Here is a 25062-nt window from a genome sequence, read left to right as displayed (position 1 = left end):
CACATAAGCCAGGTAAGGCATTCCATCGGTACATAGTATGAAATGGAAACACTATGTACTTTCCGTGCTGAGGACACAGAGCCGCAGTAGTTTCTTGGGTGGTTGCGTTCTGAAGTACCAGGCTCCCTTTGTGCCAGCGCCGTCTCCAGTCAGGTACAGCGAGCTTCTTGGCAGGCCGTTCCCTCTTCACACATGCAAACACAGGCTGCGGGCGGGTTTTACAGCAGGGAGCGGGCCCTATACTCTCCCATGTACAAAGTGGGGCTATCGGCATTAGCATTTCATACATAAGCTCGCCTTTCTGGCTGCCAAGGTAGATTCCCTCGCGGAGCAAAAAAGGAAGCGAGAGAGATTCCGTGAGCTTTTCGGCAGATGCTACGGCGCAAAGCTTTTCAGGGCCCCAGAGAGATTTGCAGGGGAGTAAGGAGCAGCGACAGGCAAATATGCCACCTCATCATCCGAATAAAGAATAAGGCGGTGTGCTGGGGACGGGGCGGAGAGAGAAACAGAGAGGGAAGGAGGAGGAGGGAAGAGCGTGAGGAGATTGTACAGTATGTTGTGTGGGCGCGTATAGAACAGTTTTCAGAGGAAGGTTTTAGCACTTTTTTCTAACATGGCAAAACTGTGGAAAAGATGACAAAAAAACATAGCAGTTGGATGAGGCATACAAAAGAGGTAATTTTGTGAGAAAGACTCCACAAATGTCAGCCGGTTTTCAGTATTGATTATAAGTGAGAAAATGCTTCGGAAGTCAGAAGTGAAACCATACGAAGGTGCACCAGTCTTTGTTCGTAGTCAGTGGCGAAATGTGTAAGCTTTGTTTCAAACCATCCATCCATTTTCTTCCACTTGTCCGTTTCCGGGTCGTGGGGGCAGCTGTTGGAGCTGCCCAAATCACACTGCACCAGCCCCTTATGGCTCCTTATGCAGGTGGTGGGTCCACGGAATGACGGCCTCAGTATTAAATGGGCCTGTTGGTCTCTCATAAGGGGCTTCTGCACCTAGGACCTGTTTGCCATGGGAGACCCTACCAGGACACGAAGCCCCCGACAACAGAGCTCCCAGGATCATTCGGGTGCTCAAACCCCTCCACCACGTTAAGGTGGCGGTTCCAGGAGGGGCTTTGTTACACGCCGAAAAACTAAACATGCACAGTCGGCTAAATCCTGAGCAGCTAGGTATTCTGAGGCTCCTTCTCCAGATAGTTTTTTTTATTTGACACTCGGATGAAAGGCCCAAACGTCCTCAACTCAATCAATTCAGTCCAGTCGACAATATTTTAAAATCTCTACAACAAGTAACATTGCAAAAGTTATAATTCCGTGGTATTTTGTGTAGCCCTAGGAAAAATAGACCTTGTCTGTCCACTAACCCATTATTTTGAACTAAAAGATCATAGTATTTTATTTGAAACAACACCGTTTCATGTGGGTCAAAGATACTAACTTTAAAGGCACACTGCGTAACATTTTGGACTATATTGTTGCCATCGGTACAAAACATGCTCCTAGTCACCAGCTCAACAGAGAAAATGCTATTACTGAAGTGGGTATTCAAAGAATGGATTTTGATGAAAACATAGCCTATTTATGTCAAATTCTTCTGAATTTAGTGAACTTTAGTGACATCTCTGGAGATGTTCCCACTCCCGGCAAAGTTACAGTGAGTCTAAATGCTTGTATTTCAGTTTTATTTATTGGGTAAAATCCTACGCAGTGTGGCATTGTAGACCTTAAGACAGATAACAATATACAGCATTAAAAAAAAAAAAAAAAAGTGGAATTTCCTTAACTCTAACTCATTTTGTTTTCAGTTTTGCGCCTCCCTCCAGCGGCTTCTTCTTCCACAGTTTGAAAATCCAGACATATTTTGCTATTATTTTCCCCGGTTTGCAAAACAATCTCATAATACACACGCACACGCAGCGAAAGAGCAGAGAGCCTGAATAGAAAACCTTGTAAATTTGAGGATAACTCGCATTGTCCTTGGATTGTTTCCTTCGGTATTTGCCTGACTGTGCATTTGCTGCTCCGGTTGGTGCCGCATGGCCTTGGGATCCAGGCTACCAGCTGTTACTGTTGCAAAGTACAAAGACGAAGTGCTTGTTACTGAAACTAATTTGGCTCTCTCTCCATAGACGTTAATGCAAGGCTGTTGCTAATGACATGCAAGAGAAGACAGCCGCTTTTTGGGGGATATTTGTTGAAATGTTTTGTAGCTTTGCATCTCTCTGTAGATCTTGGGTTCGAAGCAACAAATCATTACAACATCAAAAAAATCAAGCTTTTCATGGTTGCAATAAGAAGAAGCTGCAATGACTGAGGTAATGTCCAGCAAAATAATTTAGTCTTAGCTCCTGACCTTGAAGTTTAAAGGTGCATTCTGGATCTTTTTATGTGAAAACAATGAGTGAGTATTAGACCTTTTAGTGACCCAGTGGTTAGCATGGCGCCTTTACATTCCACCATGGTGGCCTCTGTGCTCCAGGGTCAATTGTTTTTAGAGTTTCTGCTAGATTTCACTACAGAGGGACCAGAAACCTACGAAACAGTTTATCCTGGAGCGTTGGTGAGGCCGCCGCGATCGTCCCAAAAAGGTCAATTACGCACAAATATCAAGTTTCTGCACAAAAAAAAGTTCCATAATGGACCTTTAAGTCTCTCTCGTGTCGGCCCTTTGTACGTGTATCTTCTCCCAAGTGGGAACCTTAATTTGAAAAGACGAATAATACAATACAGTATCTTTTGATTTAAGATCTTTTTGAAATATTCTCCATTTGATCTTTGCTTACAACTTCCACAAAGACGAGTACAATTGGGTAGGTATGAGGGAATAAATAGTACATAGAAAAGCTGAAAAATGTGCTTTGTATGACATCAAAACTATAATTCAGCTGTAGTAGCCGTGCAATACTTCCACTTCATTTTAAATAGTTACGGAGTAATAGAGTAAGCATTATGCTTATTTTAATGCACCCCACACCAATCTAGGTACAAAACATGGTAAAAGGAACAAAACTAGAGTTGGGACCGGGGTGGAGGGCGTATAGCGGATTGTCCCTGGACTGGTTTTTTGCCTTGGGGTGGATGTTGGGGGGGTGCCTCAAGTCCTCCAGGTCTCTGGCGGAGGAAAGCGGAGGAAAAAAAATAAAATAAAATAGAGGGAGGAGGAAGAGAAAAGAGGAGTCAATGGCAACACATGATCATACTCCTTTTATTTAGTTCTGTTGGTTTCACCTTCTCCATATGCACTCCACTTGTCTTTTCTATTGTGTTCTGTGTCCTCCTCACTTATGTAAATATGCACTTTATATCTTGTCCATCACTTTAAGTCTGTGTAATATCTATCACTTAAGTACTATTATTATTCTTTTAAAATACTTATGAAGCAGACAACGTGTATACAACGTGATGGGACATTTGAATCTGCAAAAATGTGCTTGCGTTGTTTGTAAAAATGCATATCCCACCAATTCTCCACGGTTGTGCCACGCTCACAAATAAAACCTCAAGCACAAACACTGAACAAGCAGCTCAAGCAACTCCCAAGGCCAATCATATGGTGATTTACAAACTAGTGTGAATTCTAAATAACTTTTTTTCTCTCTGCTATCAGATGGATGTCCGGGCCCAAATTAGTCTCCTTGGCACGGCCTTGTCGGCTTGTTTAGGTGCATCGAGATTCATTTTAATACGTGGAGAGGGGCGGTTTGACATGTTGGCGCGCAGTCCGACAGTCTGGCACAGGCGGCGCTCCACAGCACAGATGAGGAAGTGGGCAGATGCTGCTACAAAGTGAATGTTGTATGAAGGGTTCAGGCGTGGGGCTCGCAGAGTGCACAGTGAGGTGAGCAGCCAAAAACGCCGGACCAACTTTTCTGAGCCTTCGACCATGTCATGAGGCCGTTTTCTCCTATAAGACATCGTTAGCGTCTTTTCCCTGCAATTAACAAATACGCAATTGTTTTTAGCCTAATGTAATCCAAGTTGCATGCCACATTGTAGCCAGACAGAGTTGCACTAGTCAAAGCTTTATTCTTAGTCAGTGGCTAATTTTGCTCAGATTTGGAACAGGTCACCGTTTTTACATACTGAGATATGTTCTCCTGAGCTTAGACGAGTTGATTCGTACCTGTCTGGTCTTTGTGCGTGCCCTTAGTCATGCAAAACGACCAAAGATGTTGTTAGCATTTGGCCCCTCCCAGTATATTCCTATAGCTCCGAACAGGGTTGAAGTTGGAAGCTAACACGCTCTTCCACAGGCACAAAGACCAGACGCGTACGTATCAACTCGTCTAAGCTCAGGTAAGAACATATCACAGTATGGACGAACTGTGTGCCCTCAGTCATGCAAAGCGACCAAAGATGTTGCTAGCATTTAGCCTCTCCCAGTATATTCCTATAGCTCCAAACGGGGGGGAAGTTAGAAGCGACCACGCTCTCCCACGGGCACAAAGACCAACTCGTCTAAGCTCAGGTAAGAACATATCTTAGTATGGAAAAATGGTGGTCTGTTCCTTTAAGCTTGGTTACATACTGAAAACCATGCACATGCACATTAGGCTAAAACCTCTAGCTCGGGATTCATAGGCTTCATTCTCAAGACAGTCTTATCCCTTGACTCAGGAGCGAGACACAGATGAAAGGCGCAAACGTCCTGAACTCAATCCACCCCGTATTTTCGACATTTTTTCACAACCTCGACAAGTACAGTTTATTGAAGTAGTTATTAAATACAGTAAAACATAATTGCAATCTTGTCTCCTCATATAACAACAGCGTACAGGAAGGACATTTTGAATGAGCGGAGTCAGAGGTGACACATGTTCCAAGGACCCAAGGCCTTTCAGTATTTGTTAAACGCATAAATAAAGCATGAAGGAGGCGAGCACTTCAGGCATCGACCAAGGTCTGCGGATCACTGTGTGGCGGAAACTTGCAAAACATTATAATGCCGTATTGTAGGAAGCTCAAGGAAATGATCTGCTCTTAGTTAGACAGTCGACGCTGGGAAATGGTATTGTACGTTTTTGGGCTGTTAGTGACCAAAAACATGCCCGGAGGAACGACAGCTCTTCTGACCCACACTGCACTCATAAGACATAAAACTTTGTGAGCTCGTGCTGTAACTACTATTTATACGTAGAAGCAACTTAAACAGTGCATTTATGTGTTAAAAGTTACATTAATTTCATCTTTAATCTCAGACTCCAGCTCCCTCACTCCTGCTGCGGTGCATGTGCTGTCCATACATCCATCTAATCCAAATACAACAGTAGTTCTCTTCTTCCATCATCGTCCCTGTTCGCAAATGTCCCCCGGATCAGATCTCCATGGAACACTTGCCTCAGTTTCGCCGTAATATAAACACGAACCATGTGCTTTATTGTGAAATGCTCCGCCCGCCTGGTCCCGTGTCAGACGTCCTCTCAGGGCGCTTCATTTCTTCGACTTTCCTGCTGCACGGTGTAGTGATGAATCGGTTCACGTTACGCAAAGCTCCTCGTCTTATTAATCTCGGAAAAAAGCCGGAATGAAGCGGAGAAAGACACAGCGGGTCCATGAGCTGCTGCTGAGCCTGACGTGATCACTTTCACTTTCGTTTCTCCCAGGGCAGGGAGTTCAGCTTTCCGATGGCCTTGTGTATGAAACTGTTCTTCAGTCGACTGGAACTGGCCCGTGGATTCCGCGGTCTCCTCCCTGAAGGCATTACCTTGAAGAGACTGTGTGATGGGTGCGAAGGGTCCCTGGCGATTCTGACGGCTTTGTGGGTGAGATGGGTGGAGCACCATGACGGCATCGACCAATTGATCGACCAAACGACCAAAGTTGGCAGCCCTAGTACGATCACTCTCCTATCTCCAAAGGGCACTTTCTTGCAATGGCTAAAGATTTTGCTCTTCTTACAACGATAGCTGCTGTAAAGATGACCATTTCCAGGGCCGTCAACAGACTCTCTGGGGCCCGAGGCAAGAGGGTTTCCCATGAGCCCCCTACCCCATTTTCTATTATGTTTAACCCTATATTTGGTCAATAGCTTGGCAACAGCATGGCCTCCCGAAGCCAAATGAGTGTCAGCGTTGAGCTATGAATTTGTTATGGCCTTGACACTTTTTTTTTATCTAATAATGATCACCTAAAAGTAGTAGCTATCTGCTCCTTATCCTTCGCAGTATATCTGACACATTTTGAATCCTCCAGTCTCGATGATTATTTCTGATTACATTTCAGCACAAGCGAACTGCATGTACAGCGTTGTGTGTGAATGCCTGATGGATTGATGATGCGCGGGGAATATCTGAGCAAGGAGATAAGCATCCCAATATGGAGGCTCCTATATGTGTACATCTCCACATACTGTGAAGACCAAAGCGTGTCGTCTCCCACATTTCAATCCCAGCCTCGCTCTTTGAAGGCGTATCCGAGCCGTGTTGAGATTCCTCATGTTGGACAGCCCCCCGCGGACCCCCCCCCCCCCCCCCCTCACATGTGCAGATCAGCGCAGACCCCCTCCGTCGATGCATCTCCTATACATTAAACATTTACGAGTGACGATGTTGCAATTTTAGACTTGATTCATTAATATGACAGATAATAGAGATTAAGTGAGGTACTTTTCTGATTTAGATAAGGTTCACACTCCGTTTGGCTACATTTATATTTAATTTAGACCAGGTTTATTCTTGATTTGATTTTGATCTGGGCTTAGTGGTGTTAGGAAAGTTTCATAACGCGGTAATTGATGAGAAAAGTTGGAAAACTACTCTAGATGCAATGAATTATTACCGCTATATTTCACTGCAGAATTGACCGTTGATCACACTGCAGGGGAAATTACAAGCCTTTGCTGATTTACTTTTCAGTCGCACTTATGTGTTGGTGCAAATAAATTCTCCATTTGGAAACGAGGGACCAGCAGCACGGCTCTTGCCAAGTTACATGACGCTAAGAAACGATGCTTCAGGCAGTTTACGCAAATAAGGAAGTGCTCACGTCCAACGAAGGTGTAAGAGCTATATATAATGAAAATGAAAATACAATGCTGCAGGATCCAACTTCAACAGCCACACCACACACAACGATTTATGCATAAAGCTACATCAAATAAGTTGTGTTTCTTTAAAATTACAATATATTCTTTATTTGTAGTTACGCTTTTAAAAAAAATATCATATGTTTGTCCTGGGAGCTCTGTTGGTTGGGTCTCCCATGGCAAACAGGGCCTAGGTGACGGGTCAGACAAAGAGCGGTTCAGAAGCCCCTTATGAGAGACCAACAGGCCCGGTTTGAACCATGAGGCCGTCTTCCCATAGACCCACCACCTGCATGAGGAGCCATAAGGGGCTGGTGCGATGTGATTTGGGCAGCTCCAACAGCTGCTGCCATGACCCAGAAACATGGAAGAAAATGGATGGATGGATATGTTTGTATTACTGTTTCAAAAATGTAGCTGAGTTACACTATTTTGAGTTACTTTTGGCAAAATATAAACTGAAAATAGTAATATGCCACCAAGCAAAAGGGTAGTCAAAGACTTGCTTTGACTTCGCTATCCTCATTCTCTCACGTTCTGTTTTGACGACATTATTAGCTACTGCAGATCTTACACCAGTGTCCAACTTGATTTGGTGCAGCATTTTATTTGGGTGGAGTTTGGCATTTTTTTATTCATACATTTAAATTCAATTCAAATATTTTATTTGTCTGTTTATTTCACAATGTATCGAAATGGTTTATTCACTCATCCTTGTTGTGGAGCAGGGAGTGGGGGGTACGGGGTGGAAGCACAAGTAGAGCAGGGAAGGGAGGGAGTTGAACTTCCTGATAGCCTGGTGTATGAAACTATTCTTCAGTCGACTGGACCTGGCCCGTGGATTCAGCAGTCTCCTCCCTGAAGGCATTACCTTGAAGAGACTGTGTGATGGGTGCGTAGGATCCCTGGTGATAATATATTATTGTATTTTGTGTAATATGTTACTTAGTTCCTTAGTTACTGAAAAATTGAAATTATGTAATATGTTACCCCAACACTGCAAACAATAATATGGTTGCTAGATCAAATGCATGCCAACTGCACACCCAGTAGTGACCTCAGTTTTTTTAAATGGAGGAAATTTATCTATTACTTTTGTTCATGTTGCAGTCTTTTCTCAAACGTCACTGCACTTGGATAATCTGTAATAATGTTCATCATCGTGAACTTAATCTTGAATTCTAAACACAAACTACAAAGCAAGTGGCAATACTTCAAGGCAAAACAATGGAAATAGTATTTTTCCCACAATCGCGCAACCCCTTATCCCGGCGCATGTTTTTGAAGTGCAAATTGTAGAGACCTCTAAAAATCGCCTTTGAGAATAGTGTGTCCTCTGTAGTATCCAGGCTCTCTCCTTCACAGCTGCGTTTCTCTTTTTGACGTGGAGGAGGTTGAGGGGGTTTGACAGGAGCAGGGAGCACTAATGTTTTATCATGGACCCCATCCCGAGCCCTCTGCGTATATGACACAGACTGTTTCCACTCTGTCAGCCCCTGTGCCATTAAAGGCTGTGATGCACGGGAGGTGATAGGTGTCAGGAAATAGGCTGTTCTCACCGAATGAAAGTTGAATGATTTGATGCTAAAAAAAAAAAAAAAAAAGGCCTTGTACTCCTGAGATACTACAAGCACATTACAGCCGTGCAATTTCACTATCACCGCAAATCATGTTTTTTTCTTTCTTTCGGAAACTGTCATGTTTAATCTCACTTTGTTCACATTTTTTGGCACAGCTGACGACGCACTGTAGAGCTTAAGAAAATAGGACACTCTCTTATATCTAAATATAGGTGCAAACCGACCAAGTGAGCAATACCAGGCCAGTTTGAGGAGCACGTTTTATAAACACAGGTTCCAGTGAGCTTGAGATCAAACCATCTAAAAGGATATATTTCTTTTTTGCAAAGGGGCATTGGACTGATACCCAACTGGTCATAATATATTCATTTTGCTACTAGATGGAATCAACATCACTCGAATTGAGCCTGCTGACAAATCATTGGGACAGTTAGGGAAACAACGATTCACTTTTGTCACGGTTCAATACGTCTTTCGATATGAAGGTCACGATTCTATTCGGTAAATGTAATCTGCTGAACAAGAAATACACGTTCTAATTTTTGGCTCCGTCTCTGTCTGACGCATGTGTTGCGACTCTCTGCCTTCCAGACTGATAAAACGGGGAAGGTCGGTGTTTGCAGGGAGGAGTTTCTCACAGGCAGCGAGCTCAGAGGTGGCTGTGTGTCATGTTTCTCAGGAGGAAGATGAACGTACAAGAACATCCATCTAATACTACCATCTTTTATGAATTCACATTGGACACATTTGCGTATTGAATTGAAGGGAGTTTGATTGTGCCATATAGATTTCACGATATATCGAGAGACAATACGATACCGATTTATTACGATATCGACACTTTGATGACATTGTGCATATTGATGAACTGCCTCATCCATATTAATGAGCAGAATTCAGTCAGAACAGCAGAGGGCAGCACTGCAGCTGTAAGCACTTGGAAACACGCTCACACAAATGCATGTTTTGTATTTAAATGCCAATGAAATGATGAGAAGTCAAACATTCAGTGAGTAAGTCAGGGATCATTCATTTACATATCAAGAAAAAAAAGGGTACGATATGGAGCTTATTAAAGGAACAGGCCACCGCTTTTTCATACTGAGATATATGTTCTTACCTGAGCGTAGACGAGTTGATACGTAACTGTCTGGTCTTTGTGCGTGCGCTCAGCCACGCAAAACGACCAAAGATGTTGTTAGCATTTGGTCTCTCCCAGCATATTCCTATAGCTCCAAATGGGGTGAAGTTAGAAGCGGCCAAGCTCTTCAACGGGCACAAAGACCAGACTCGTCTACACTAAGAACATATCTCAGTATGGAAAAACGGTGGCCTGTTCCTTTAAAACAGGTTAAACATTTTATCGTGGGCCATGTATTGTGTATTGTATCAAATCGTGAGTTACCCAGAGGTTCCCACAACTACGCACGGGTTTGGTAGTGGAATATATCGCATAATAAAAGTGCTGGAAGTCCAAATAAGTGTACTTTCTACAAAGAAGAGACGACAACACAACGTTACGGTTAAAAGCCCCCGCGAAAAAGGCAGTTTTGCATATGTCCTCTTTAAAATGCTTTGATATCCACGCTATTTCAACCAGTTTGAAAATCCAGGTCAGAATGTGTTACTGTAAACGCTAAACTTCCTTCAGGGCAAGCAAATTGAGGAGTGCGCTAAGGGTTTTAGGCACGTGACTCCACAGCCCATTTATTTCCTATTAAAGAATATTAAACATCTTTAATACTGCCACAAGGCAAAGCCACAACAGTGCTTCTTTTAAATTAGAGATAAAAAAATTAATAAATAAAAACATCCTTAGGGGTAGCTGTTAGTATCAGAAACTCTTACATAACAGCAGTTCCTCTCCCAGCGCCGTATAAAAAGTCTCTGGGCAAACACGCTCAGTCAGATTGAAATCTAAGCCCTCTAATAGAGCATTAACTATTCATGCAGCGCATCGCCAATCAAATGGGTGCGGGGTTAGCAAAGACAGTCGGCTCATAAAATAGAGGCCCAACGTACGAAATGAATACGTCCAGAGACTGACAACATCACAGCGACTTCTTTCATAGTGTCATCCGTGTCCCCCCCCCCCCCAGTGTCGCATGCTGTATCATTTACCGCAATCTATTATTCATATGACCGATTGCGTGTCATTGTAATCACGGATTGTCAGTGAAATGCATTGCTACATGTCGGCCGTTGTATCCCATAAGAAATCCACAGAACAATTTAAACCAGTGACAATGCACAGCCATTTGCGTGTCTCCTTCCTACAGAAGCGTTAAGAAATATAGGCCATCTTTCGGCGTTACACAGCTGAGAGCTATCTAATTCAGTGGCTCAGTGACAGTGACGTTTTGTCGGTGAATCGGCTTTTCCCTCCCCTCTTTACAGTAAATTAGAAAGGCGGCGACATGTGCAGATAGCAAAGTGGACGTGTTGGGCTTGTGTCAGCTTGTCTGCGGTAGTTTTTCAATGATTCGCAAACATTTGTCTCTTGAACAGGAGCCGGGGTGTCTCTGTGAATAGCTCGGGAGTGCAGCCTGTCCTTCCTACTAGCCGCCAGTCAACACAAGTGCGGCCCTCATCGGAGAAGAGTGCTTATAATCAATCAATACCACAATTAATTCACCTTTTAATCGAACTAGTCGCACTGGAAGCAGGTTTTTGTCCCGTTTTGCAAGTCTTTGGTGTACATTGATGAGTAAAAGCCTTCATTGAGAAAGAATTTCCAATCAAAGCTGAACAACTCTTATAATGTAAAAGGTTGTGTTTAAGTGCAATCAAGAAACGACTGGCCTCCGCACGGTCAATTGGTGACCATTGTGGGAACATAACGGCGTCCGACTTCACCTCAATCAGGAGTCATTTGATCTGTGGTCAACGGGTTCGAGTTTTGGTTTTACACTGGCCCCCTTTGATTCCAGGGCTAGACCCCAGAGATGTTGCTTGCAAACTGGCAAGTGCTTAGGCCCCTCAGATCAATGGGCACCAGAGAGCAGAGAGCAAAAAAACACTTTGACTTAATACAGGATCTTGTTAGGTGAGGGCTTTGTGCAAGAAATGTTGTTTGATTATCCTCAGAACCAGCCATCAGGGTGCTGGGAAACAAGCTCCACTGGTGTGATAGAAGGGGAAGACGTTTAAATGAGGAAGAGCTGGTGCGAGAAATAAAACACTGTGAAGACAAGCACTGAACTGATCAGAGTGATTCATATGTTTGAGGATTTAGTGACTGTTTAACTAGCAATGCAACAAAATAATTCATAACTATACATCTGAGCAAACTTTGAAGATTTACTGACACAAAACACAGCTCATGTGCATGTAAGTTTGATGAGGGAACTGTAAAACATGGTTAAAAGTGGGGCTGCACGATATCGAAGTAACTTGCGATATGCGATACCGCTGTGCAATATCGGGATAACGATATTATTGCGATATTTCACTAATGCATTTCAAGACGATATGTTCCATTCTAATTAAACACAAATTGTTGTGTCAAAACAAGACTTAAAAAACACTACATCAGCACCACAACAAACTTAAAATTGAATCAGGAAATGTTTTTAAAAAGTCCGTGATGTTGCGATGTATTGTGGGTTCTCGCGATACAGATATTGCATCCCCTAATATCACGATACAATATTTTTTTGCAATATATTGTGCAGCTCCAGTCAAAAGCTCAAAGCTGGGCGGCACGGTAGCACAGTGGTTAGCGCTCTCGCTTCACAGCTAGAAGGTCCAGGGTTCGATTCCCACCTGGACGGGGCCTTTTTCTCTGTGGAGTTTGCATGTTCTCCCCTTGACTATGTAGATTTTCTCCGGTTTCCACTACCACTAAAATCATGTACAATAGGCCAGGATGAATGATGTGTGTGAGTGAATGTCTGTGAAAGGCGCTATATAAAAAAAGATCTTCTTCATCTTAAAAACAGTTCAAAAGTATTAAAAAAAAAACAGTTAAAAATGGCTTGGCTTTGCTGAAATGAGTCACATGATCATTTCAATCTACCATTGTTGTGTGCCCACTGAACTATCTCTAGAGTCAGAAAAGTAGCTTAACAACCTTCATTGCTCAATACAAAGAGTCAGGCACCATTTTTGTCTTCAATATGGTGACATTTGGTCACAGTCTCAGAAAGAATTTCCAAAGTCTTTTGTAAAGTACTTCAGACTAACTGCCCTTTGTTAAAACTCAGATTAGTACTTTATTTCTCTTGTGCTGAACTCGACCATTAGCGCACTCATCCTCGCCGCCCTTCCTCCCTCTCTTGCTTTCTTTTCGTCTTTCTTGGTCTTGATCCAAATGAATTGTTGCTTCCGCCGACAGGATTCGACGCTAAGTGCCTGAGCAAATGCACTGTGCCAGAAAGTATTAGCATCGGGAATCAGATCTGATCGCAAATTTAATGACAAAATCTCAAGCACCGTTTATCCCCTTTGAGCCAGTCTCAAAAGCACCTCACCTCCGCATTAAAATCACAGGATTACGATTCCACTTGGGCGCCGTGCCTTGGTTTTTGTCTTTGTTTGTTTTTTATTGTCTTCTATTTTATGAAATAGGGGAAAAGCTACTTTACACTAATACCACCGCTGCTGCTTTGTAGACGGAGCAGAAGGATGACCAGTTCTCTAACAATCTGGAGTCTGTCGGATAGAGCATGAATCATCTCGGGCTTTTTACACTGCACTGTTGGAACAATAATACACTTTTACACGGTGTCTGTCTCGTGGTCCACCAATGATGACACATTGAATATACGCAACATATGACTTGGCAATAAACCAAGGTCATAGTTTCAGTAAGATTATTTACTGAAGTTTATTGATTGGGCATATATAAGCAGGTACATTTATATTTCAGTAGACAGAAAAGAGAGATAGGAAAAAGCTTGGATTTACAGCAAGGAAAGCAAACATCTTATGAATAAAAAAATTTCATAAATACATGCATACAGTTAGGCACAACTAGTGAGTTAGACATTCACCTCTCATCCAAGAAGCTTCCTCCATTTGAAAGTTCCTCTGTTAGAAATGTAAAGACGGTGTAATCCACTCTAAGGAGGAGTGAGACAAAACGATCACCTGTCAGTGTTTGCAGTGACTAAGCGCTGCAGCCTAGTGGCGCAGCGGTGAGCGGTCGTTTTGGTCCTGGGGGACTTTTCAGCGGAGAGTTCATGCTCTCCCTAAGCCTGCTTGGGTTTCTTTCAGGTGCACACACCATATAGTAAAAATAGGTACAAAAGGATCCTCATCATGGGCCCAGGATTCCTCTGAGAAGGAGAATGTGAATCTCAGAGGGATTTGGTTAAATAAAGCAACTGTCTGATTGTAGGGCTGGGCAATTAATGAATCGACATTTTTATCGATATCGCAGTCTCTACTTTGGTCAATCTCAATGATCGAGTAGGGATGCACCGATGCCACTTTTTCTAAAATCGATACGAGTATGAGTTCTTTGATTTAAGTACTTGCCGATACCAAATACCGATACAAGTACAAGGCATTTCCTTCAACATACTTTTTGAAGTGAGTAGACGGTTTATAAACTGACTTTCTCACAGCAGATTGGTTTGTAATTAGTTAATTTATTCATTCATTTACATTTCCTTGAGTAAAGTAGGCTACACTTTTAAGAGAAGTTATATCAGATATATTTTTAATGGCAAGGCAAGGCAACTTTATTTATACCGCGCATTTCGTACACAAGGCAACTCTGTCCATCATAGACAGAACAGCTCATGTCCAAAAGCTCCTCAATGCCTGTGCTTTATTCATTTATCTATTTTTATTTAACAATAGTATTGAGATGTTACTTATTACTGCAGATAAATGGTCTCTTTTTTGCCTTTACTTCAGCTCCGTGTGGATTTTCTCGTGTCTTTGTAGCAACTTATCCAGTAGCTGCAGCATTTTGACTGCTTTGCTGCAGCTAATTTTCGCTCAAAATGAACATGCTGTATCTCTTTATTTTGGATTTTCTGAGGACTTTTTAGTTGCTGGGTTAGTTTTTCAGATGAATAAGACCATGAGCATATAAAGGTGTAAGAATCACCAGAACTGTTAGCCGTGAGTTAGCCACTAGTTTAGCAACATTAGCCTGTATCTTGTAAACACAAACGCGACTCCACACTGCAGCACTAACAACATTTAGCTCTGGTTAAATCCAACAGAGACTCTGATATAGTGAGTGCAGTCTGTAATAAAGTCAGCTTTATGTGGAATATAGTATTTCCACTGAAGAATTCTCCAGTTTCTTGCTATTTTCTCTCTTCAGTGGAGAGCAGTGTCCTTTAGGAGTGCCGGCCACGCGTCGGTTTCTGGTATCGGGATTGGTGCATCCATAGTCATGAGACTTTATAATCTTCTTTGGCAGAAACAGCTCCTAGTGTTGGAGTTGGGATGAGACAATTGAAGATGTTTGTGTGTTCAATGGTGCTTGAGGAAAACGTCTAAGTTCATGCATGAGCTACCATTGGGTCTGTTAAACATCTGTAAACTGCGAAAGTGAAGATTCAAACGCATCATCAAAATACATACGCTTGAATATCCAACCATAACCATAAGTGTTGCATAGTTGATTACATAAAAAAAACCTGTCCCTCTCCAGTCCCTTCTCTTTTTTTTCCCAAGCCGGGGATTTTGGATTGACAGTGACAATGCGACACATCCATTTAGAAGGCGGACATGTTAATCATTCAAAAGGCCTGACGTGACACGAGCCTTCCCAACCAGCTCAGCCCGCCAGCCCTCTGTCAGCTCAAGTGTGAACAATTCTGCAATTATTAAATGTTGCTCATTACAGTTTGCTTGCAGCGAGGAAGACATTTATAGCACAGTGGGAAGTCAAGCTGCAACGCTGTTAATAGCAGTCAATACGAGATCACTAACATTTGCTTTAGCGGAACAGTAGTTTGTTTTGAAGATAGGTTTGGGGGGCTTAAATGTTTTATGAAGGGCTTTTCTCACTTTTTTGCCATCACTGTATTGCAATTGAAATAGTATAGTACAGGAGTTTCACATGGCGTTCTACAGGACTGGAAGAGTCAGTAATCTAAGCCTGAGCTGCCATGGGGTTGACTGATGGAAGTACGGCTGCCATTTGGAAAATCTGACCACTAGGGCAGGGCAATATGGCCTAAAATCTACTTTTTAAGCCCCTGTCCCCGGGTTCTACTGTCACTGTTCATGCTGCTCTGATGGAGCTGAGCGTAACATAAATGATGTTGTGTCCACAAAATATAAAAAATAACTACGATATCAGAAATTATATTGCAATAACGATATGCGATACGATATGGCCCACCCCTACCGACCGCACACTCCCCTATGCCATCTGGGATTCTAACACGCTCTCATGTCTGAAGAAACTATGCCTGCACAATTCATATCAATTTCTACTCAATTCGAAGTAGATTTGTCCCTGATTTGTCCATGAGGCAAGTTTTTTGCACTTAAATTAAGAAAAAGTCTCATCAATAATCCTGTGTATGATGCTTCTAAAACGTGTCAGTGTTGTGACCTTAGACCGCTAAAAAGATTAGACAACTCCTCCTCACTCCTCCCCGTTTGCCACAATGACTACGTTCGAGGAGGAAACATGGCTGATTTACAGACTCCTATTCCTCAGCTCTGATGAAGCATGTTCCTAAAAAGGGCATAAGGGCGGGATCTTCACTTTAGACTCAGCCCTTGTGTGACTTGTAGTTCGGTCATAGCCGCATAGCTCCAATGGTAACAGTCCGGACCTCATTAGTACTAGATTTATACACTTTTTATACACACATTTTTTTTTTTTACAAAAACAACCTGGTTTCTTTAATTGTAACTAACCCAATGTTATCACAGGAGGATAATCCAGCTGTAGAAAGTTTAAGAAAATTAGAAACCAGGCTCTAAAGTTGTTTTTAACGTGTCCAAAGCGCAATGCATTCCAATGGGGTAACAGCGGCTATATGGAGGTACTACAGCAATGGCGGCCCCTAGTGTCGTCGCCACAAAGCAGAGCAGCCAGTGGCCATTGGTTGTGACAGCAAGGGGCGCTGGGGGCATAGGACATTCATGTTTAGCAGCTTTTTCAGAGGGAGCTTGTTTGAAAGACAGAAATCAACAGATTCCAAAACAAAAAAGGAAAGTCTAGCAATTATGGTATGGATTCACCTATTGCACATGTTGCTAGTGATAGGGGAAACCGGAGTACCCGGAGGAAACCTACACAGACACGGGAAGAACATGCAAACTCCACACAAGAAATTCAACTCATTTCTTGATACATTTTTGCAATGATCAATAAGGTGATGTAATGTTATCTCTAAACAACAAAGACATCTCATCATAAAGATTTACGTCATGTACAAAATCTAAATCCCTGTAGCCTCGTCCTCTGCAAACATGTTCTCGAATGTATGTGATTTTCTTAGCCCTTTACGTTTCAAGTCTTCTCTCGAACGTTGATGCTCACGGACACGCAATTACAAAAAAAAAATTACAACAATTTGCGGCGCTTGGACCGAGCCACCGCCGTCAGTTCATTTCATGCAGATTTTTGCAGGGGGAAATAATATCCATATCCAGTTGCATAAATCATGTAGTAATTAACCGCGCGCCCTTTGCAACAACAACACAGTCACAATCCAGGACAAATAAAAGAGAAAAGGGCCACCTCTGTCTGCTGTTCCCTTTGGAGGTGAGCCAGGCAGCATTTGGCAAGGCCTGAGCCAAGCATAAAATCCAAATATGGCGGGGCATTGTTAAATAATCAGTAATAGTGCCCTGGCAAATTGTAGGAAATCCATTTCAACAATAGAGAATTACAGTGCGGACAATATGCTACAGCCGTATATATCCCATTCATTCTAGTTTTTGCACGCGTTCACCGAGGTTACTCTCATGGTGCAGACAATCAGTCCTATTGTTAGGGCTTGTAGTGTGCGGAAGAGAAATCACAAGAAATAGACTCACTGTATTACATAAGTAGGGAAAATGTCATGAGTTTGGGTTATGATTGGATTACAATGTCTGCATTTCCCATCTATAGGGTCAGATTCTATCGCAGCCTCGGTTACATGGACTGATCTGAGTTTGTTGGTCTTAAGGCGAGACACTACAGGAGAATAGGGCAACTTTTTAAATTAAGAGATATCAATGTGAAACTTATGCTGTGGAATACTGGCATATATCTGAGAAAAAAATGTATTGAAAGTTTTTCATAGCTTTTTAGCCCAAAAAGTGCCCAAAATGAGTGACAAAATCTGAATAATGGCTGGATTTATTTTGCTGACCAATTGATACTAAGACTTTTTCAGAGGGGACTTGGGATTTCTGTAAAACTTTAAATTTTGCCTTGTTTTTTTAAAATTCAAAACTCAATAAATCAGGCGAGGAATAAGATATTAAAAAACCCTTCAGCAAAAACCTTCTGTAGGTGCTACTTATGAGGAGATGTTGTCGCACCGATGTGGAACAGTTTTTGAGAAAATGGCCACTGAAATTTCCCTTATAAATCTTTGGAGAAGCATTGAATCAGTGCAATGAGGCAATGCAATATATCCACACGAAGACAAAACGTATATATTTTCAGAAACTTTCTTTGTAAGCACGAAGCCAGCTTAGTAAATGTGTGCGTCCACAATTGGCTTGTGGACTGCAGTGGAGCAAAAAGGAGTGGAGTAAAACCATCATAGATCCATGAGTAAAAGCCATTATAAGGTCAGTAAATTATGAATAACAGACTCTGGCGCTGTGATGTCATAGTTTTAGCAAAAGTTGCGGAGACGGTGTAACAACGGAGCCACGTAAACGGTGTTTTGAGATCTTTCCACTCTGGAACCTAGTTTGGAAAATGTTTGTTTACAGACCCCCAAAACGCTGGGCTCGTATGGACGATGCACTGGATTGATAAACTATCTTGCGTTTTGTCCTCAGCTTGACTTGGTATGGACAGGGCCTAAGCACACATGTTGCTGAGATGAGTTTTGCCTGTAGTGTCTCCTCTTAATAGTGTTTTACATTTCAATCAAACACTAGTTTTTATCTACTGCATATTGTAAGCATAAGGCAGCGTTATGCAAGGCAACAAGAGGAAAAACAAAACAACATGACAGGAGCCATGGTTTCAAAAGTGCCAAAATGTTTGACAACTCCTGCTAACTTTTAGTCAATTACCTTAACAGTCAGAATTTGTCACTTATGAGCGCTACATCAGTTCCACCATAAGATCGAACAATTATGTTTTTCTCTGTCACATAGCACACTGCGCATTCTCCAAGGCAGGAAAGTGAAACATTTGACACATTTGACAAGCCATACTTAAGCCATACACATATTTCTAGCTTTTTTTGATGACGGCCTCTTATTGCCACTTCCAACGCCCCCCATTTGCAATAAATGCAGCAATTCTATGGCCAATGCCACCCAATTCAAGTGCCGACTATTAGAGGTTGTTCAGAGCTGTCGGGTGTCTCATTCCCCTCTGATCACAAGCTCATACTGTGTGTGTTTCTACATTGACCAGCATTTCCAGCGGTTCTTTTTAGGCTCAGAGTCGTCTGGGAATTATCCATCAGAGTAGAGATTTTTCAGATATCGACAACTGGGCTGGGGTGGCAGAAGCTTCTTCTCGCTTTTGTGGTCAAAATGTAACACTGGTTGAGACTGGTCTATTTAATCTCTGCTCACTTCTGGAGGGAGTAGTAGAGTAAAACGACTTCCGTTTAGGCTGGGGCAAAACTGGGAGTTGTTAGTCTCCATTTGCATTACCAAAGCTCTACTGCTCCCTTTATCAGATGTGTTCATTGAGGAGACAAACTGTGTTTGAGGGAATCAATGTGGGTAGAGATGCACACATCCAGCTTTTTTGTCTTAAAAGTGGCTGATCTGAGTGACAAAGGGAATGGTCTTATTTTCTCCATTTAAAGATCAATTACATCTTGCAGATCAATGATCAATTACGTATATCTATTGATAAACTTATTGGAAAACTTTTCTACACTAAATATCATTGGGTACATGATAGGCTATTTAAGTGACATTATAAACAACTCACATAAAGTGAGCTGATCATTAACAAAACTTTGATTAGTTGACGTCAGCATTAGCATACTTCTGCTAGCTTTAGCATGCTGTTGCTAGCCGAGGTTAAAAATAACTCTGCGATTAAGTTCTGCCCTTCAAAATGACAAACAGCATGCCCATATTCATTTATATTAAGTTGGTGAAAGCTGTGTTTTTCAAGTGGGGAGAGTGAAAAACAGACAGAAAAACAAATGGTTTTGTATCTGATATTTGCAGCCGATACCCAAAATCATATTATTTCCAGTATCGGCTCCGATATCTGATACCAGTATCAGATCGGTGCATGCATTTCGATATATTGAGGCGGGAAAACATCTCGATAAACTAAGACCATTATATGCTGTCAAAACTATATCTCTAAAGCAAAACAACATTTTAACACACAAGTTGAAACTGTTTCACTCAATTAACTTCAAAGAAAGTAGTACAGCAAAATATGAGGGAAAAGTGCTTACAATAAATATTGTGGCTAAAAATATATTGTTTATCTTTCATTCATCGACAAGTCGGTATATTATTGTGACAGCCCTACCTCTCAAACAATCTTTTCTCGTTGGCAAGAATTCTGATCTCCATATTGGGCTTATTTCATAATGTTCTTTATATTAAGCCCTGATGAAGACCTGGTGGTCGAAACAGGTTGGTTTGACCATCTAAATAAAGGCCTTTTAAGAACTTACTGGTGCATACATTTCTTGACTCAAGTCTTCACAACCAACCACAGCTCTGGTTCCACCTCATGGCATTAGCTGGTTCAACAGACGATACCGAGCTCTTGAGAAAGAGGATCAGGTTTTCTCAAATGAAAGAAGACGCCCCGCTAGGAAGGCTTTAGATGAGGGAGCCACATCATGATAAAGATGTAAGCTCCAAAGTAAGCTAGGCACTTAAACACCACCCCCATCTCCAAGCAGTTCAGTGTTTTGCTTTATTCAAACTTCAAAGTCCATGTAACTGGCCTTTACAGTGGCTCTCTTACTTCTATCCGCAGACTTGAATGTGACATAGTGTCTGATAATGTGCTGCGAATTGAGGGGAAATTACCACATTGACACATTGATGGATGCCTTGGATGTTTCACCGAGGGGCGTCAAAGCGTGATTGGAGCCTCGCATATAGACACCGTATACTTTTCACATCAAATGTTATTTACTGAAAGCACAGGGTGATCAACAGAAAACTCATTCCAGCAGATAATTATTTGACTAAATGTGCAGGGAACAGCCACAAACATGGACCGGCGTTGCGTTTGAGTGACAGCGAAATGTTCATGGAATGCAAATGTGCGAGAGATTATAGATGATTCACGTCCGTCTACAGGCGAAACAATACAGGCTTGGGTTTAAAAGCTGTACAAATCAATGCAAACGTCTCCTATTGACATTCTGTGCGAGGTTTGAGTGAATAGTGAATCACTCCTAATGCCAAATTTCAGTGGAGTACACCAACATTCAATAGGGGAGATGTCATTTTTTGTGTGTTTGTGTTGGTAATTGACTAAGTTAAGGTCGACTTTAAGTTTAGGAAACAACCACACTCTCCGACACTCTCCTTTTGTTATGTAAATAGGTCATTTTGTAGAATAATTGTTCCAAATATGCAGAACAATGGAATATTGTTTCTGAATATCATCCAGTTATTGTGTGATTGTTGTTACCTGCACAAAGGAAACCCAACCAGACCCAGGAGGAGTTTGCAAACTTCACAAAGAAAGGCACAGCATTGTTTAGGACTTGAACCCCAGACATTGTAACTGTAAATTGAGTGAATAACCCTTTTCCACCATGCCATAATAGTGTAACTATTGATTTATTTGTCTTACTTTGATCAAAGGATTCCAAACTATTATAACCAGTGGTCACAAACCTGTAGATCAATATCTCGAACTGCACAGTAGATCTCAGTAGGCCTGTCATGAAAACAAAATTTGAAGTTCGATATATTGAGGCAGGAAAGTATCACGATACACGATATGATTGACTGTAATGACACTCGATACAACTCTCAGGCATAAAAATGACAGTAAACCTCTTAAAGTGCATCATTATATCCTGAAATACCACACAAGCTGCAACAAACATGAAATATAATGTAACTCAATTTGCTTCCGTTGGGAGGGAAATTCTAATAAATGTACTGACGATAAATATCGAGCCCAAAAATATGTAGTTCATCTGTTATTTATTAAACGATAAGTCGATGTAGTAATTATCACGACAGCCCTAGATCTCAACCTGCATTCATAAAACTGTGCCTGTAAAGTATTTTGCCCTTTTCCTCTAATAGAAACATATATCTGGAAGCTTTTATGCAGATCTTAAGTGGCTTTGAGTTCCATTTAGAAACTTAATAGCAGTAGCAGTAGCAGTAGTTAGTCGTTTTAGGAGGAGTAGGAGTAGTAGTAGTATATTTGTAAATAGGAAATATGTGTAATAAGCAGAGTAGACACGTACATCCACAAAAACTAAATAGTGTGCAAAGTTTCAAAGCTGTTATCAGAAACAAAATTAAAAACTCTGCACAGCTAATGAGCTCCAAAAAGTACTTATTTATTGGCACCATGACGTGACGTTTCAAGCATCGTAGCCCGGATCACGTGACACAATGTATAGTAAATATATACATACAACAACCGAATATAGAATCAACATATACTCACGCGGGCCTGCATACAACCAACATTGGTAAAGGTAAAATGAATGAGATTGTTGATGTGATCTTTAGCAGAAAAAAGGTTGTCTATGGACCAATACAAGGATAGACTGGAGTCCAATTTGGGCCCTGGAGCCATGTTTTGGACAGGCCTGGTTTGGCCTAAAACTATAGTACAGTGGATATATTTCAACAAAGTTATGCACAAAAGCAGGACATTACAATAATAACTCTGTCCAAAACTGTGAATGGTAATCGAGCTGTTTTCAATCAATTAAGACACATTTCAGAGCTGACTCAAAATGATTCAAATCCCCCCCTCAGAACATCGAAATTGCACATACGAGTCAGCAAGGCTGCAAAATGAAATGAATGAAAATGAATGAACAAAATGCTTAGTTACAGTCGACTTCGTGTTCTTAAAAACAAGCCAAAGATCGCATGACTATCCCTGCATTGCCACAGACAGGTCTGGTCATAAATGATACATCAAAGAAAAAGGCAGACGCATGGAATACAGACGTGCATGGATCTATATTTTCCACTGTGGCTGCTGTGAGGAAGACACAGCAGGTGAATGACGGGCGCGGAGCAGCCCGAGACAACTCCCCGAGCTCCAGTTTCAAAACATCACAACTCGCAGCGCTCCCCATCATGCGTGTTCATCACTTTCATGTTGCGTGTCGACGGTCCAGCGATGCACCAGCGCGGTCTTGCTTGCCAAGTTTCCTCCCTGAACACAGCGCAGCCATTCACCAACCCGCTCAGCTGTGCCCCCAAGCGAAGCGTGCCGCCTCCCCATCTCCTTCTATACATCTCAGTAACGCGCACGCTTCTGTCGCGGCCACCTACAGCAGCAGTAGCAGCACCTGTCATGTTCACTGGGGAAACATTTACAAAACATGCCCAAACGCTGCGACAACACGGGGCGGTTAGGGTTGGAGAGAACACGCTTCACAGCGCATTGGTATAGTCACTATGCCGCTTCAAGCATAGTATGGAGCAGGCTATATTGCAGCTTGGCGCAAGGCGAGCTGTGCCTTTTGAACCAGGGAAGAAGCTAAAGACATGGGGTATGCATTCCGGATTCCCTGCAGTGTGCGTAAAAATGCCCAAATGTGGATGTACAACGCATAGGGAGAGGGGAGATGGGATGGTTTGCAAGTCCCAGTCTCATATAGGTAGGTCTGACTGGCAGTGAGGAGAACTCCACAGAGGTAAGCCAGCAGAGAGGCAGATACAGCAGCAGGAGCAGAAACACTACGGGAAGAGGCAACGAAAAAACCAACATCGTCTATTCAAACTTGCTTTACGCACACACGACACGGGCGCCGTGCCACAAATCCGGGAGAGGAGCAAGTTTAACAGTCTCATGCAGCAGAATGGACGCGTCGGATAAACTTAATAGGACAGGATTGGTTTATAAAGACAAACTTCTCTCTTACCTGGTCGCCCGTGCTCCCGTGAATATTCCTTATCAGCGAAAAAGAAACAAGTTCGCCTGTCATTTTACGCGTCCGGGGAGCATCGCATCGTTTTCTTCTCTTTTTCCCCCTCCCTCCCACTGCGAGAATAAAGAAGAACTTGCGAGCCTCCGACGCCTCACTGCCGCTCCGTGTCCGCCGCGCGAGTGTGTGTGAGAGACGGGACGAGGCGTGCGTTCGAGCGCCGAGCCGACTCCGCCAATCCTGCCCGGTTACCGCCCGCAGGAGGCGCGCCATTGGTCCGCGCGCGCATCAATCTTGCGGCCAGCTTTAAACAGCCCGCCGGTTCGTGCCTCTCTCCCTTCCCTTTCCTGCCCTATCTCTCCTGCTCTACCCCCCGTTATCTAGCGTCTCCTCTTCCTTTTTAGTCTTCCTCTGTTAACACGTGATTACAGAAGATAGTCATCAGAAAGCAGGGAGGTTAGCCCTATCGCGTTTTCTTTACACTGATAACAGACTGCGGCAAGCCTTCGGCACGCTTCCCAATGGGATTCAGAGCAAAGAGAGAAATGAGTAACCTAGACATGGGGGAGCAACTTGGACTGTTGTCGGATGTTCGAGATGCTTTTTATGCAGTGATAACTTGGGATTCATAAAGAGTTACTGTATTATTTAGAAATACAGAGGAAACATGCCTTATTTTTCCGAATAAAACTAATGCATTAATTCATTGATGGGAGATTTCCTTTTCTTTTGGGGCCAAAAAAATACTGGCAGCAGTGAGGATGAAGGACCTGCGGAAGCCGTCGAATCCCGGACCCATTCAATTTAAGCGTTCAATTCCCATACAAATTAATAGGGAAGCCAGGTGCAATACTTAACTATGGCCCTCAAGTTCAGACCTGACTTGTAACTTTATTGAGTGGGACATCACCAGCTTCTCTCCGTGGAGATGCTGCAGCTTGGATTTGCATACGTTTGTTAAGTGATGATGTCATCGCTCTCCGGGTCCAACGTGACTTTAGTCCTATTCACTATAACGGGATTTTGCTGATTTTTCTGTGACTAGTAACTCATCAGCAGTGTGTTTGGTATTGCAGACATATTTGCTTATTTGTCAGCTTGTTTATTTACTCTCACTCCAAGCTAGAAAAGTTTGTCAAAGTGTGGATTAATTTACTACTTCATTTAGCTACTCCACAGTGGTATGCTAGCTTTTGTAAATTAGCATACAAGAACGGGGAAATATTTAGGTTTATATCACCGTGACCGTGGAGAACTTTACTAATTTCTTC

General features: G+C 42.4%; 1 protein-coding gene across 1 annotated transcript in view; it reads right to left on the bottom strand.

Annotated features, from left to right (window-relative positions):
• LOC306977684 (cadherin-18-like) overlaps positions 1-23965 on the bottom strand; it is a 210428-nt gene extending 186463 nt beyond the window's left edge. Inside the window, exon 1 of the mRNA XM_079576098.1 lies at positions 23789-23965. The gene's annotated coding sequence lies outside the window, so the exon portion shown is untranslated. The remainder of the gene's footprint in view (positions 1-23788) is intronic.
• Positions 23966-25062: the final 1097 nt, after the last annotated feature.

The sequence above is a fragment of the Gobius niger genome (assembly GCF_951799975.1).
Source record: "Gobius niger genome assembly, chromosome: 18".
Classification (NCBI taxonomy): Eukaryota; Metazoa; Chordata; class Actinopteri; order Gobiiformes; family Gobiidae; genus Gobius; species Gobius niger.
Note: the sequence above shows the minus strand (reverse complement) of the source record. Positions and strands in the feature narration are given on the sequence as shown.